This window comes from Lonchura striata, chromosome 2 (assembly GCF_050655825.1).
Source record: "Lonchura striata isolate lonStrDom1 chromosome 2, ASM5065582v1, whole genome shotgun sequence".
Taxonomy (NCBI): domain Eukaryota; kingdom Metazoa; phylum Chordata; class Aves; order Passeriformes; family Estrildidae; genus Lonchura; species Lonchura striata.
The window spans coordinates 12,501,174-12,516,569 of record NC_140704.1 but is presented as its reverse complement, the minus strand read 5'-3'; the positions used below and the strand labels follow the sequence as shown (position 1 = coordinate 12,516,569).

General features: G+C 35.9%; 1 long non-coding RNA gene across 1 annotated transcript in view; it reads left to right on the top strand.

Moving 5' to 3' along the window:
- LOC110477293 (uncharacterized) overlaps positions 1 to 15,135 on the top strand; it is a 142,200-nt gene extending 127,065 nt beyond the window's left edge. The window contains exon 4 of the long non-coding RNA XR_002466567.3: positions 15,098 to 15,135. This is a non-coding gene — a long non-coding RNA (uncharacterized LOC110477293). The remainder of the gene's footprint in view (positions 1 to 15,097) is intronic.
- The last annotated feature ends 261 nt before the right edge of the window (positions 15,136 to 15,396 follow it).

Here is a 15,396-nt window from a genome sequence, read left to right as displayed (position 1 = left end):
TTGGAAATATGCTTTTTAATCCAGAAGATAAGATTAATGTGATTCCCATATATTAAGTCACATAAATTTTTAAAGTCCGTATTTCCTCCTCTCTCAGAGTTTGCATTCCAAAGAAAATGGCTTCTGCCTACCCTGATTGAAAAAATTGAGTACATGCTTGTAAGACAAATATATTTCATAATAAAACAATGATTCATCACAAAATTGATCAAGAATATCAGGCAGCAGAAAAGATGAACTATAAAACATCACATTTGCTGAAAGACTAAAACACTGAAAAAAAGACAAAAGAAGTTAAAATAGATAATAAAGGCAAATGGAGAACCAAAAGACAATTACACAAGTGGTTACAATAGATAATGTTTCAGGCATATGAAGAGCCAGAATTCAATGAATGAGAACCTAGCGTTTCTAAAAGACAGCAAATATTTAATTTATTAAAGAACCTTCAGCTGAGACCAAGATTAATAATTTTCCCCATTGTTTGCTTGGAGGACAAAGAGATAAAACCAATATCCTCGCCAAAGGGAGGAGGGAGATCCACTGGTGTTAGGAGACATGCATGCTGTAGGAATGATTGTTCTCCAGATCAGTGGTGGCTTTTCAGAAAGTCATAAAAAGGTTAAAAGATGCACCCACATGGATGGGATGACAGACAACAGCATGAGTGCACTCTTGAATTTGGAAAACTTCATGCCATGATTACAATACCAACTGATGAAGTGCATCAAAGCATAATGCTTTTTGATTCTAAATACAAGTATTCCCCCATGTATTTAAAAATTGAATGTAAATTCCATCTACTTGTTATATTTTTACTACAGATTTTGTCTATGCACGTTTTCCTGTCCTATTAAACATTAATTTCTGTGAATATTATAAGCATATCTTGTCAGTCGGTATTAGAAATAAATGAGAAAAAAACCTTCTATTTTGGCAAATGAAAATGGAATTTTTGCAATTAAATCCCATTAAGAGATTATTTAGGTGCTGGTATTTTGTAGGAAAGAAAGGTACAAGGACTGGCACAGAAAAATTTAAGTTCTTTCTCCCTCTCTTTTTTTTTTTCAATTTGGCCCTTGAAATGCTAGTATAGCTCAAGGATATAGATTATCTAGATATATTAAGACTTCTAGGCATACAGTGTCTGCTTGTTGGATTTCTTGTGTATAATATGAACACTGTAAATTTCTTCAGGTACTCCAGTCATGTTTGTTTTTCTGTAACGTTGTTTAAAGTGACTGGCACGCTTTTTAGGAAGCAGACATTTCAGTTAGGTAGGAATATAAGAAGTGGAAGCCAAAGCATGATCAAGTACTTGAAAGTTTATCTCAGATCTTATTCTCAGGAGTCCATACACAGCTGCTCACACTGAACATGCATATCAAACAGGTTCCCCAGGAATTCTAATACAGGTATCTCAAAACTTAGAAAATGTAGTAAAAAAGCATAGTGATGTACTGAAAATTATTTGTGGAATTCCAAAAATAGATGAATGCAGATTATTGTAAACTGGGTTCTTGCCTTTCTTTGAAAAAATATTGCACAAAAAATTTAATTCTGTGATGAAGGTGTAAAAAATATATTGAAATCATTACAGGAAAACAATCAAGCAGATTATGACTATAAGAAATAGAAAAGCATTTGAAGCCTAGCAATGCTAACTCTCATTCACCATCTACTGTGTCAGTTGCAAACTGCCATTGATACCAGTGGTGCAAGATAAAACTCCTGAAGCTTAAACACTTCAGTCAATATGTTGTGAGTAATCTATTTGTGCAGATAGCAAACAGGCTTAGATGAGGTGACCACTGAAAAGCCCTGTTATCACCTTTCATCTTTTTTACTCTCTAAACCTATGTCATGTGGACAAAGAATCAACCATAAACTGAAAAAAAATTATGAAAAGAGGAACAGGGAAATCAATAAAAATGTAAGAAGGCAATAAAAATCAAAATTGCTCAGATAAGAAGAGTCTGGGGAGATAGTAAATACCTTAAGCACATCAATAAAATAAAATGTCTACTTCAAAATAATAAGAATAAAATCAAATGTAAGATTAAAAACATATTTCAAAATACAGATTTGAAAACTAAAAATATTCCTGTGTTTTCTGCTAGGCTCCAAATATGTGTCTGATGAAATTTAATGCAACTTTAATCCCCTTGAAATGCATTCTGGTTTTTGTTTGAGGAATAGGGATTATTTTTGGCCTTGATATGTTTTTTTGTTGTCTTGTTTGTTTGTTTTTATTTGTTTTGGGCATTTGGATTTCATTGCAAGAATTGTGTCTGTAAAAACTGACATTAAAAAATAAAAGCTGAGTTTCATTTACAGTTTCATACTGCCAAAATCTGGGGCTGTAGAAAAATGACAACACTACAAATCAAGTGCTATGCCCTGTGGAAGTCAAAACAAAATTTTGACTTCATTGCACTGCTTCTATTTTTATGGTTAAAGTGCAAGACATGGTAATATTGAAGAGCATTCAAGGGTTTCTTTTTTGTTGTGGCTTTTTTTTTTTTTTTTTTTTTGATTAGCAAAGTACTCAGTTTAAAATTTCAAATCCTAAAAATAAGCCTGCAGATGGCTTAGGGCTGAAACTGTTGCTGTTGAGCACTTTAGTCTTTCTCAATATTAGCTGGGCTAGGAACAGAAGTCACCTGAACTTATTATTTTCAAAGTGTTAGTGCAGCACTGGAGGAGGTTCAAGATTAAAGGATGTGAACTGAGATTGTTTCTATTGAAATATAAACTCTAATGAGTACAAGCAAGGTACCTATTATGTACATGAAAGAGAGACCATAACTAAACCCTTAAAGAAGATACAGTGAAGGATTTAAATAAAATATATTCGTATGTAGAATTTTAAAACAAGCTTTCTATTTGTTAGGACTTATTTTCAATGTTATGAAGAAAACATGTTAAGGACTTGATTAAAAGAGAAGGTGATATCAGGGACAAAGCCTCCTCTCTGCTGTACTTGGTATTTGATACTGGGAATAGTGATAGGAAGGTTTTTCCTCCACGTTAGCCAGACTGCACCTCAGCAGAGGGGACAGCTAGCTTTGCTCAGGTTAAGGCATTGGGATGGGTTCGGGAGAATTTGGAGTATTTCTGCAGCCGACAGTTGGGAAGTTGTTCCGGAGCAATGAGAAATGCTGGATGACTGCAACTGGTCTTACACTGAAGAGGTAAATGCCTTCTGTGACCTGTCTGTTTAAAACAAGAGGCATAGACATCTAACATAGAGGCATAGAGGCATAGACAAGAGGCATAGACATGCTCAGGACAGAGACAAGCTGCCTTCAGATTTGACAAAGATCTTCTAAAATAGCTTACACAATTTTTAGATTATCTGTCTATTGACATTATTTCATCTCAAGTAGTACTGAGCACAAGGATAACTAAATGCCATTTATAAATTAAATATAAAATGAAAAAGAAACCAACATAAAACCTCAAAAACAAATAAAGCAAAACAACAACAACACAAACAAAAAACCCCACAATAACCATTACAGTCAGTATATTAGTAGACCCAGACATCCAACCAGGTAAGTTTTACTAGTGTATCATTAGTAAATATCATTAGCTTGTGGCATGATTTTCCTTAAAAGATAATATGTATCCTATCAGCAGCAGGAAGGTTCTTGACCAGTGAGTTTTACAGATTTCAGAAAAGGCCACAACACAGATAAATATGTTTTCTTATCCTCTCTCAGCAGAGATGCACAGAGATGCTACAGTGTCAATACGATCACTTTGCAGAGAGAATCAGGTCAAAATCAACTTTAAGAAAATAAAATGCATGCATTGAAGATCACTGAGCCATAACAAAATTATTAAATTATTAGAAAATGCACAGTATAGAAATTTGTTGAAAAGAAACACATTGTATGCTCTGTATTAACATGAAGGCAGACTAAATAGCAAATTATGAAGGCTTCAATCTACAGTGTCGGTGAACCTCTAACAACATGACACCTTCTTTGTGAAAAATAAAAAAATACATTAAAATACATATTTGGCGATAAATACATATATATACACATGTATGTATTTTTTAAAGGAGAAAGAAATGGAATTCTAAGACATAACTCTAGAAGAGTTAGCCTGAAGTTAAACAAACTTGCAGATGCTACAGACAAAACAGTTGGATATTTCAGTAACATTTTCAAATTAAGCATATACAAAGCAATAACCAGCCAATGCCACCAAAGTGCCTTTAATTATATCCATCTAAGCAGAACTTCCAAAAGGTTAATTGTAAATAGAGTAGGTGTAGTATGTTCTTGAAATTAAACAAGAAAATCCTGTTGTAGAAATTATATCTGACAAAATTCTCAATAATGCAACATGGGAAGTAGTCTTTCACAGGTGTAGATACATACACAGACAGATAATTTATACTGCATGTGATGTGCAAAAACCAGCAGCAAAATTCATTTCTAAAAAAAAAATTCTCTTTATGCAGTATTTACAAAGTCAAGGTATCTCAATGTGAGAACCCCGGGTTTGGTTTGGGGTCTTGTGTGGTGGTGAAGTCTCTCCTCCAACCCGTGCTTCCAAAGAAAAACTCCACAGGCTCTTGTTGTTCAGTCTCAAGACAATTTATTGCTAGTTATCTAACAGATTGTGTTCACAGGCTGCGGCTGCTTGGTCAGTGGCCCATGCAGAGACACACACACACTGACATCCTCACTGCCCAGTGTCTTCTTCTTCTCCCCCCCTGCCCAGGGCTTCTGCTATCTTTTATATGATATATTATGCATAACATGTTTACAATTATTCCCCAATACCTACCACCTATATTACCAAGTACTCTAAACCAATCTGTGAGTGCCAGCATCACCAAGAACATGGAAGTAAGGAAGAAGAAGGAGGAAGAACAGGATCAGCCCACTTTCTTCAATCTTAGAACTTCTGATCCCCATGTACAAAGTAAACCCCCCCATACATGTGCTAAAACCCCCCTGTACAATACTAAAAAAATTCCCCTCTACTTTGTAACTACTTTTACTATACTATCTAACCCTTTCTGACTGCTTGTTCCACCTTCAAAGTTGGTAATTCATTCCATGGCTCAAACTCAAAATCACAGCTGTTTCCAGCTGCCTGCCGGGGTCTAGAATGCCTCTGACCAAGGCCTGGAACCCCCAAAAATGTCTGAGAGACATTTTGAGTTCCCACATCTCAATGTCTTTCTAATAAAAAATGGTGACAAGTGCTGATGGCAGGGACTGAGATAGCATTCTGTCCTCTAAGAGGGGAACATTTGGAAAAGTCTGTCTGGAATTGTGACTTTTTTCCCCTGAATATAGTAGGGGTTGAGGAGGGGACCAGGGAAACTCTCATACTTGTTCATAATGGTTGAAAGACAAAGGATTTCAACTGTGAAAATTAGAAAATGCCATGCACCACACATGATTTTGGATTCAAGGCTGTTCTTGGCTTCCACTTTTAGTGTGCAGTGTGTGGCCATAGGCAGTGAGCTCATGTGCAGCAGAAGAAGGACAAATATCTCCTCATTATACTTTATATTTATATGTTGACTTCAGCAGCAAGCAAAGATGGGACTCATCCCACAAGATGTACACATGTCCAATATAGTCACCCTCAGGTCTCCTTGCTGTCACTGAACATCAGGTCAGGAGAATGAGCTGTGTCTAAGACACAATTTATTTATCCTAAAACAAATGCCTAGAACACATTAGAATAATCATGCCTTACAACCAAATTTACTATAAAATGAGCTTACAGTGTCATCATCTCCATGTAAATGTGTAAAGCTCAGAAAAATCTTTCTTGGCAGCAAATATTGAGACATCTCTTGATGCCTTAGCTTTTCACCTTCAGTAAATGATTATTTTTGTCAGGAACTTGTTGGGCTCTTTCATCTCCTTTGACTTGCTTTTAAGTAAAGTTGGGTGCAGGTCACCCCTATTAATCAAGAGTGTGTGCAAAGTTCTGCCACTTCTGTTCTTTCATGGAAAGGTGTGATGTATGGAAAAGTTTATTACTTTTTCTTATGGGAAAATACTTATTAGCTGTGATTTAGCTTTTCTTTTCTATCACCTTAGCAAGAGAGGCTGTGAAAAGTGTTGCTGTTCTACATGCAGCAAGTGTGATAGGAAAAGATTCCTTGTAGTGCTCTCCAATCACTGCAAGTGGGGATTTTGCCAGCCCTCAGAACTTCTACAAATGATGTACTGCTCTCTTCTCTGGGTATCAAAACTAGCCAGATGTATCCCCTTGATTTAAGTAATTGGTAATTTTCTGCAAAATATGCACAATGTTACTGCTGATTATACCCTCATTTAAAACAATATTTCATAGCAGAGTTTTTTTGTCTGTTTTGGGGGGGTTTGTTTGTTTGTTTGTTTGTTTTTTAGGTCAGAAATTATGTTTAAAGAACTTAGTGCTGAAGTGAGACCTTGATAGACTTGTGAAACCTAAAAAAAATTAGACATATATTTCTTTAAAGTTGGTGTATTTCCCTACTTCATAAAACAACTCTTAAAATAATCAGTCAACAGTGCAAGGTGGTGCAAAACTTCATTGAAATCCAATGAATGTGTGGAATTATCCCTTAATTTTAGAGTATTGTTTGTAAAATCCAGATCATGCCTGTTAAGTTGCCTCTCTTATTTCTGTTTTTATGAGAGTTTAATTTTGGCAAGCATTTCTTACCTGAGGGATAGCTTTTTATAACATGATTGTCCTTCTTTGATTATTAAGACCACAATTTACTTTCAGCCAAGATAATTACTGAAAAAGGTTTGTTTAATTTCCTGCCTCCAAGCTGTCCACACGGATTTAAAAAAAAAAAAATCCCATTGCACTTAATTTGACACAAATCAATATGATTGGCAGGCTTTTCTACAAAAGTGTCTAATGTTAAATACACATGCTGCCTGAATTTCCTCTAACAGTCTGTGGTTTAAACTTGTCTCACTCAGGGTAGGCACATCATTTCCCACAGCTCATGGATTATAGTTTTGGCACTAGACCCAGTTGTCCAGATTTCCTTTTGTAGATCTTCAAAAGCAGCACCATTTCTACAAATGGTCAAATAGGGTGGTCATGAACGATCAATGTGTTTGTAAGATCAGAGCAATCATTTCCTAATGGAGCATCTAGAGAAAGGAAGCACTGGAGGACAGAATATGCAAAAGCCTCTTGAGTGATACTTAGCAGGTGCATAGAGGAATGGATACAGACAGGCATTAAAAGATGGACTTGCAGGGCTTGCATTATTCAGCACAGAAAGAAAGCTGACACTACCCAAGTTATAAAAGGTGAAGATGTAGGAGAATAATTATCTTTACTGGAAAATTGGAGAGCCTAAGGAGTAAAACAGGAATGGAGAGAGAAGACAAGCAGTTGAAGGTGTTGAGGGAAGGGAAAATTTCACTGCTAAGGTTGGAAAGCCTCAGATATTCCTTGAAGTATTCAGCAGTCAGGCATGATAGACTGCACTGTTAATGACTCAAAAAAATCCTGTAGGTGCCAGATTGTTTTGCTGAGGACAGATTTTCTTCCATTTAGAGGGAGGAGATGAGTTTTTTGGGGGTGTGGTGGTGATTTGCATAAAACAGAGGAGGAAGCTACAACTGGACTTTGAGGCTGATAAGAGGTAAATCCGGCAGGATAAGAGAGTGCCTTTTATTACAGTAATTGTTCTCCCTTACACAAGCTCAGCTGTAAAACTCCCCCTCAGTTCCCCCAGGGATGGTCCGATGGGGCATAACTGGCTCAGCTACGGTGACATTAGAGGGAGCTGTCACAGCAGAGCTCATGACCAATCAAAGGTCCCCAAAGCCCCCAGACCCATTGCTGAGGCCTTCCACCAAAGGGCTGCACATGATCCAAGCACAGCAGCTGATCCAGAGTCGTGCAAAGATGGCACAAATCTCCAAGCCCAGCCAGCCTGAGCCTCTTTTGATCCATTGAACTCTATGTTTCATGGCACCCTCACCACTGAGAAGACCAGAAGATGACAAATAGGATGTGAGAATCCATGGAGTAGTGATATTTTCCTACTTCTCTCCCTCTCTCACTCTCTTTCCCTCTCCTCCACTTCTAAATTTTTTTTCTGACTTACTCTCTCTAAATTTACAGTTGATTTTGGCAAATGGTCTCTTTTGCACCTTAATTTACACAGAGGCATCTGTCTAATAAATTTAATCATCAGATCTTAATATTAAGCAAAAATAAAAGAAGGAGGTCTAGCTACAGTAATACACCAAAACAAGAGTCCAATGAGAATATGACACAAATGATTTAATATGAATAATTTTTTTTAGTTATGTAGTTCCAAGCTATTGCATCAATATTTACCTTCTTTGGAAAAATTTACTAAAATACAGTCATGCAATTTAACCATATCCTGGAGCCTCACCAGTAGCTTTGCTACTCAAATAGAGAATGTTAAAACCCTTCAATCCCTGTGTGCTACTGGAAATACACATTTGGATTCCTACAAAGGAAAAGTAAGGCCAGGAGTGACAAGGGACTTTGCACAAAGCTTCAAGCCTGTAGTAGTCTATGGACATATTTAAAGAGCTAATGACATTGGATGCACTCCAGTGCTTTTCAAAGGCAAATCAAATTGCTCTTTAGAAGAATCTTTATGAACGAGGAGGATTTATTGGTAGGGAGAGTACAATCACAATCAAATATAGGGAAATCCTTTAGTTTCTCTCTCTCCGTGCTTTGTTGTGACATTACTGTCAAGTTGGAAATAGAAATAGTGCTGTTCTACAGTGAACTTCTCTTTGTCTTCTCCAGGAAGAGAATATGTTAAGATGCTTTGAGGGAATCAGATTCTCTTTTCACTTATATCTGGAATATTGCTTTTCATGCAGAAGCAATGAGCTCATCTTCCCTCCTGCAGTACCAGTTTAGCACCAAGGCTACAGCTCCCATCCTCCCCAAGCACAGGTCCTAGGGGCATTTTCCCTGCACGAGGCCGTTCCAGTTCCTGTGCTGTATTGCAATACACCAGAAATCTCTGTTACTAAGCTACCAGGAAGTACACTATGGAGTAAAATCTGGTTCAAAATAACCCTGTCTCTACATCTTCAGCAGTGTTCCAGGTGTTTTTCTTCCTGATTTAATTATAGAATAAAATATTCCTGCAGGAAATGGCCTGTGCTGATCTATGCAGTCAGACAAATGTCCTATTGGCAGAAGCAGCAGCTACAGCTGTTATGACAAAGTGCTTGCTGTGGAAACATTTTTCAAAGAAATAAGATTATTTAAATGTATTACTCTCTGCCATTCATGTATGCTGTTAAATGTCTGAGAAGAGATTAGATTGCAACTCATTCTGTGGCATTTCTTCATCAAATAATTGGTTTCAAGCAAAGCTTTATTTCCGGGACTCAAAATTTCTGTGCTGCTTCATAGGCATGTAGTTAAAATTATTTGTAGAACAGTAGTTATGAATGGAGCAGGGCTTTTCTTCATGAGAGTTTTAGAAAATACCAGAATTGGTTGCTTTCTTAAATTTCCTTTTTTTCCTTTTTATCCTTTTTTTCCTTTTTTCCTTTTTTTCCTTTTTTTCCTTTTTTCCTTTTTTCCTTTTCCCCTTTTCCCCTTTTCCTTTTCCTTTTCCTTTTCCTTTTCCTTTTCCTTTTCCTTTTCCTTTTCCTTTTCCTTTTCCTTTTCCTTTTCCTTTTCCTTTTCCTTTTCCTTTTCTTTCTTCATGTATTCCTTTCCCCCTTCCCCCCCTTTCTTCTTCCTTCCTTCCCTCCTTTCTTTCCAAAGAGACTTTCTCAGCTCCACAGGAGAAAATCCAATCCAGCACATCAGTAGGAGGAACAAACAAAGCCTGAGCTGTGATGCCCTGCCTGCTTACTAGAAGGCTGCAGTGTGGCCTTGAGGCTACAAATGTTGAGCTGCTGAAAGCCCGTCAGGAAAAAGCCCAGGAGACCACACCTGTGAGTGTGTGAGTGCCCTCCCACACAGCAAGAATGCCATCAGAAGGATGTGCTCTGTGCAGGAGGAGGAAAATTTAATCTGTTTGGTGCATCACTAAGGAAACCCAGACACAATGTCACTGCCAAGCACCAAAGACAGCTTGGTTTGTGACTATGACTCAAAATTACTAAAGCAGAGTTCTTTAAAGGATGTTGATAAAGCAGGAAAATATTAAATTAAAAATAAATATTTTTTCTTTAAAAAAAGATACATGAAATATAATATTCCCTTTTGGCATCACTATAATGATAGATTATTTCTTTCCTGTGGTGCATTGAGGTTATGTATTCTGAAAAGACATTGTCTTCATAGACAATAATAAAAATTACATTTTACTCACAATTTCTAAACTCTAAGCAGTCTATCTATTCAGAGATTCTGTTTCAAGAGGTCTTTTTTTTTTTTTTTTTGTGATATCTTGGAATTGTAGCAGTGTAGAAAAGGGCATTGCATGGCTGTATGTGTAAATGCAGATTAATTTCCCCTTGGACCGCTGCTTTGCTCTTTGATTTAAGTAACATTTTCCAGACTGTCAAGAATATAAAAAAAAAACCTGCAGGCATGCAGCCTTCCAGTTGTTCTACATACAGGTAGCAGCCATAGCTTAATCTCAGAGAGTCACTGGATTAAGATTTACATGCATAATTGCAGAAAAGTGGTTCTGTGAAACAGCTGAAATATTGTGATATTTATAGATTCCTGTAGTTTGCTGGACCTCATGATCTAGGCAATATCAAAACTCAACACCAAAAAAAAAAAAAAAAAAGAAGAAAAGTGAACACAACCATTTTTCTTGTATAAGAGATTATTGGAGTCAATGTAAATTCTTTTTATTAAGGCAGTTCTGCTTTGTTTATGTGATCTAAGTAAATGTTATTTCATTACAGAAGAGAGAGGAATATATCTTTGGTTTTCAAGGTATAGTTTCACTTCCTCCTCCCTCACCCCTCCCAACATTATCAATTTTTATTTACCGCAACACCTTAGTCACAATAAGAAAGGGAGTGTTAAAATCCACAAGGGCATTTGAAAATTGGCAGTAGGAAAGATAGTTTTTATAGCACTCTTTAACACAGCAAAACAGTTAGAAAATTATTATTGGATAAAATTTCCACCAGTAAAAAGCTTATTGGCCAGTGGTGGGTCTGTTTATCTATTCTTGTTAACAGAAGTGCAAACATCCTGAAAAATATTGTTCTGTACCTTGTAACTGTGTATATTGTACATTTTATTATTTAGTTCTTTTGGCTGGTAGCTTGAAACAGATGGGACTCCTAGAAAATAAATATTTAACCCAGCAGGCCAGTAGCTAATGTTTGAAATCATATCTAGTGAAAGTATAATGGCATTTATGGCATCAATAGTCATCCAAACATGCATATAACATTTTCCCCTATCCTTCCATTTTCATTTGTTCATAATTTTATGAAAATGTGCCCTTTGCAGCTAAGTTTCCTTACCTTGTTGATCTCAAACATATTCTGTATAGAAGGTTAGAAGAGAAAGAAAATTTTTTTCAGCTGTTTTTAAGATATGTGAATTTGGAAAAATATGTTCTTCTTTATGAATTTTATTTTTGTATGCTTCAGAAATTACTCCCTTTTGAAATAAACAAAAAAAATTGCTATCAGTGGAATGGAATTTTTCCTAGCTGGGGAAAAAAAAAAAAAATCCAAAAAAACCAAAACCGAAAACCTTAAAGGCATAATTTAAAAAAATGAAGTTTTAGAATACTGAAATTCTCCTGCTGGGCACCTCAGTACATACAAACAAAAGGACAACTGTATTAGCAAGGCCAGATGATGTAAAGCAGTATGACTACAGTGAATCCACAAAAAAATCATCAATTTATATGTTGAGCTGAGTCCAAGGGTCTGTTGAGCTTCCTCTCTATGAGAATATCAAATTGCATCTATTTCTTTGCAACAAAAAGCCTCAGAATGCTTCCATATTATTAGGATTTTGCATCTGAGAGGGAGAGGCTGTGAATGCCTTCTTGAAACAATTTTAGAAAAATATTTTTAGAGGTTTTCAGGTAGCATAGGAGTCTACTGTAAGGAAGTTAGTCTTTGACCTGTAAGATCACATTGTTGCATCATTCAGATTTGCATTTTTCTTGGGTGTAACACTTAGTTGTGGACAAAAGCTGTCTTAGGTCATGTGTGAGGGTAGGAAAAAATGATAGTTGTCAAGGAGTGGTGCATTACAAAAGAGACTGCAATAGGTTTCTTCCAGGAAAAAAAAACAAGCAAACTGATTAACAAGTTCCCCAGTAGTCCATATCTCTTTCCCAACTTATGCATCAAAGAGATTGGCTCTGGCAATTTTGGTATCCGAAATACGCACAACAACATAAAGGTTATCCATGTTGTGAGGTGTCAAATTCTGCCTTCCCAATAGAAGCTGGGGTGTAAATGCCTAAATACAGAACAAAAGAAATTCCTGAATTTTCACTTATGGAGTGCACCTTGTACTTTTCTCCAATCTTAACAGAGTATTATACTTGCTATAAGATTATAACCTTCCCTGCATTATGAACACCACCATAAAATATTTGTTTAGTGAGACTGATTAAGTTTCTTATCTTTTGAGTTTGACAGTGCAGAGTGCCATGACACGAATGTTGCAGATTTAGGAACCCTGTATGAAAGTTAAACTTTGATTACTTGATTACAACACTAGGCCAAAAAAATGAGGGAGGGAGATAGAGAGGAAGCAGCCTTCTTCCTTAAACTTGCAGCTGGTGTTGGGGTCATTACAATTACAACACTCCACACTTTGCAAAATAAATTCCTGGATGGTATTGGTAGTCAGCCCAGGGCTACCAGCTGATGCCCTCATCACACCTATTGGGAGAATTCTAAATACAAAAGGACCTCTATCTTTTAAATATATGGCTTGGAAATTGCCTTGGTGTAATTCTTTAATCTTGTTTTCTTTGAAATAAATAATGAGCTTAGGTAAAAATGCCTTTTGCTTTCTTGTCTCCTTCATATTTTGAATTATTGAATTCATACACCATCACAGCACTTACATGTTCTTTTTACTGTGCAGCCATGTAAAAGCTTATTTGTTTACCCTTTAGTGGAAACCTGAAGCCTTCATCCTACAAAAATATAGTGCAATTGACACAAAAAAAAAAAAGAGGACAATGCAATAAAATCAAGACTACACAACTAATCAGTCAATCTTCAAATGCTGTGAGAAACCAAACTAGTGGCTGCTATTCTCTTCAAAGATTCTGCCACTGAATTGTGGAAGTGGCTGGGCAAGTATGGTAGAGACACAGGTGTGTCAAAGCTCTAGCAGTCTATATCAGGAGCAAATTCAGATCAGAGCAATCTATTTTCTGTCTTTTCAGGTAATGAAACGTGATATAGCAATATTATCAGTATTTTTATTAGAGAAAAAAAAGGGAGAGAAAAAGAGGAGAAGAGTCTGTGAAAATCTATATCTGCACTAGTTAAAACCCTTACAAAAATCTTAAAAATTTCCTGATGTTTATTGAAACCTATAAACTGGCATTTGTGTCAGTATAAATGGAATTCTGCTGCCATTACTTCACTTAGAGCATAGTGCTTTGGTTCCCTATGGATACACTGCACTGTCAATTCACATTAGGCCATTAGAGTAACAAGATCTTTTCTAATTTCAGATGGAAAATAATTTTCTACTATTGTTTCTATGGCTAACATATAGTAAAGAGTTTGGTTTTAAAACATGGTACATTTTTTCATCATTGACTGATATTCTGTGCTATATAAACAGCCAGATGCATAAACAGTTCACTTCTCCTGCCTCTTTTTGTGACAGTGTCACATCCCTGAACAGTCAGTGAAGTCAGTCCTCCTGCCTCTCTTCTAATCAGCACTCTGGTTCCTATTATCTCCAGAGAGAACACATTACCACCAATTATTTGAAATTTAGAGAATAATAACTCTAAATTCTAACCACTACAGTTAAGGTTTCTTGTGAAATCAGTATTACATTTTTGTATACATAACTTTTGCTATGCAAAATTTCTGACTCAACTAAATGAAATTAAATATTTTTCTTTGATCTTGGTATGGTTTTGAAGGTTTTGTTTTTTTGGGTTTTTTTTGGTTTTTTTTGTAGAATTCTCACTATACATTTTGGATTTTCATAGGTCTGTTATTTATTTCAGCAGTCATTTAGACCTCATAAATATAATAACCATAGCAGGACATGACTCACAACTGTAAGACTCATAAATTAAGATAACTTATCTTTTCCCCCCTTTGCAGGATATCTGCTGCTTTAAATCACTGCTCCAAGTTTAATTTACTGTATATTTTTCTCCATTTTCACAAAGAAGTGTTTTCATGGGAATGAGAAATATGTGAAGGAATAAATTAACACAAAGAACTTGCTTCTAGGGAAATTAACAATTTTTTTCTGTCTGGGAGTAATAGAACCTATATCCTTCCTAGACAATCACATATATTATAAGAATATCCTAAATATACTGTATATAGTTCTAACTCAAGTTTTAAATGGAAATGAGCAATTGATTTTTATGTTGGCAATTTTTTAGTCTCATGAATTTCTTTAGAGAGATTTTACTGTGCAATATGTGAAATGAAGCCTGCTTTACCAATATGCTAAAAGTAAATTTGGATAAATTATTCATTGTAGAAATATTTGGTTGCAAATGCATCCCTTTTCCTATTAATTAATAATAAGCACACTAGTCCTAATTGGCAAAATATATGAACAAGGGCTAATTCCCTTTTTTGTTATACTAACTATAGGATGATGTGCTAAAATAGAAAAATATAGGTTTAAAGAACTATTTAAAGGAAAACAATTATTTATGTTCATTAAAACTTTCTAAAGAATGATTATTAGACTAACCAGTTGTTTGCAAGAAGCTAAAGAATTCTTGCAAGTTTGTAGTTTTAGTGAGTGCAGCTGCTCACTTTGTCTCCAGAGATTGTGTATCACTCTGTAGGCTGTTGTTTCCTATATGGGATCTTTTAAAGACTAGAAAGAAGTCATTAGGTCAAATAAAGGCCTTTGGAGTTAGCTTTCACATGGAAAGATTTATTTGTGTTCGAGTGTATGATTCAGAACTTTCTCTTTATTACAGAGTTCTGTATGAATAATGGCTGCCACAATTTCACAGAGCAACCAGAACCTCAACTCTTCTCTGTGCAGGAGCATGTGTGAGCCAGTTTTTACACTGTATGCAGTTAAAATGAGAAAGAGAGAGACAAAGGGACTGAAAACAGAGGAAAAGACTGAGTAGTCTGTTATTTAGTCTCAGTTGGCGTGTTTCATATATAATCCCAGCAGTTGTATCTCAGATGCTTAGCTGTCAACACCTTAATGAAATATTCAGTAGATCAAATTCTGTCTCTACCTTAGCACACATGTAAACAAAGATTA